Genomic DNA, 2075 nt, shown 5'->3' on the forward strand with positions numbered 1-2075 from the left:
ATAGGTAGATAGATAGATAGATAGATAGATAGATAGATAGATAGATAGATAGATAGATAGATAGATAGATAGATAGATAGACAGATAGATAAATAGATTGATATCTGATTGTTATGAATAAGCTTCATACTAACCGAACTTTATTAATCCATTGGAACAATGTAATTTACTGTATATGTGCACTCTAAAAAGCCTTGAACATGAATGCTGGTTATTGGATTCTTACGACAAATACAATTTAAATTATTCAAAAGTAATTTCGAATTATTATTATTTTTTTTTTTGTTTTTTGAAAAAATGAACCAAACTATAATAAACTGACTCGTTATCAACAATTTGTTGTGACAACTGCATAAATTGTGCCGGGTTTTTATGAGGCCAACAACAACAAAAAAAGGGAGTGTAAAGAGGCGTTAACTTGATGCAACAGATGAATGTATACACAATAATATATTTATGTAAATGTCACTCGGCATACGATTGCATTTTACAAAAATAAACTTAAATGATGACAACTATAGCAGAAAAAAAAAACAATACAAAAACCACATGAAAAGTAACAGGACCCAAAAACAGAGACAAAGCCCCAAACCAGGAAAAGAGAATAGTAGTTCGGTAACAAGTAGATTTATTCATATTTATTTAAACAAATCACGTAAAATTTCATTAAAACTTTGTCATATTGTATATAGATGAATGAAAGAATGAATAAATGACTGCCTGACTGAATGAATGAATGACTGAATGAATGACTGAATAAATAAATGAATGAATGAAATTGTGAACCCAAAACAAAAGGATGTTGTTATTTTAATTTTTTCAACAAATAGATTTTTTCCTCTCTTCATGTTGGGATTTCATGTTCTAGTTAAATATTCATGTTGTTTTCGTTTTTTTTTTTTGTATTGAAATAATTTTGTGTTTCTGTCATTCATAAAACTGAAAAGTCATCATAATTAAAGTATTTACTTTTAAATACACTCTCAAATACAATCAATCTGTCAGTGTCACTTCAACACGTACCATTATGAGAGAAAAACAAAAAATTCCAAAACTTATCAAAATAATTTTCAATCAAAGTAAAAGCAAAACAACAGGGAGTACTTGCATGTTTTGTTGTGGTAAAGTGTTGGTCAAATGGAAAATATCCAAAATAATCATGTTCTGTTTAAATTTAAATGAATTTTATAATTTATCTTTAAAAGTAAATAATTCAAATTAATAATTCAATTGAACAACAGTTAAAAAGTACTTTAAAAGGGTTAGTATATGTTTTCATTCTGTGCAGTTAAATCCTGATTAAATAATATGAAATTAATATTGAAATACAATAATATAAATGTATTTATATTATTAAAAAAAATATTTAAAAACTTCTGTATGTAAATGTTATAAATATGAGCAAAATCCCCGAAAAAATATTTTTCGCTTAAGTATTAAACTACGTCAAATGAAACATCTCCTAAGTACTTTTCTTTTAATTCAATATTTATCTATTCAGTTCATATATTAAAATAATCATAAACACATAAAAGTATTATACTTAAATCACAGTGGTTTAAATTGCCGAAATAGCCTTAAAAATAAATATTTGTGCAATTCACATTCGGTGCTGTATATCGTAATTCTTTATACGCTACACCACTTAAGTGGGGAGAGTATATTGGGTTTGTGCTGATGTTTGTAACGCACAATAATGTTGGTTCTATGCCCACTTTAAAGTATACCAATAGTCTCAGTCGATCTGAGTCGATCTAGCTATGTCCGTCCGTCTGTCTGTCTGTCTGATCATCATCTTTTATGGGACTGTAAACTAAGCCTATTGAAAATAGTTAACATCAGTTCATTATTTCACATAGGACCCATACAACTGAACCCGCGAAACAGGGCTTTTAAGTTCATAATTATGTTTATTATATTCGTAACTCTATAAAAGCTGCAAAAAAAATTTTACTTAAATATCCACAGTTTTAAAACAAGTAGGAAAGTATAGTCGGGCATGGCCGACCATATGATACCCTACACCATGAGTATATTTTTACAATTTTTACTTTTATAAAATTTTTATTTTTTGT

The 2075-nt window shown here is 27.5% G+C and overlaps 1 protein-coding gene across 1 annotated transcript in view; it reads left to right on the plus strand.

Moving 5' to 3' along the window:
* LOC111681704 (nitric oxide synthase) overlaps positions 1-2075 on the plus strand; it is a 41806-nt gene that overhangs the window by 8489 nt on the left and 31242 nt on the right. The window lies entirely within an intron of this gene.

This window comes from Lucilia cuprina, chromosome 2 (genome assembly GCF_022045245.1).
Source record: "Lucilia cuprina isolate Lc7/37 chromosome 2, ASM2204524v1, whole genome shotgun sequence".
Taxonomy (NCBI): domain Eukaryota; kingdom Metazoa; phylum Arthropoda; class Insecta; order Diptera; family Calliphoridae; genus Lucilia; species Lucilia cuprina.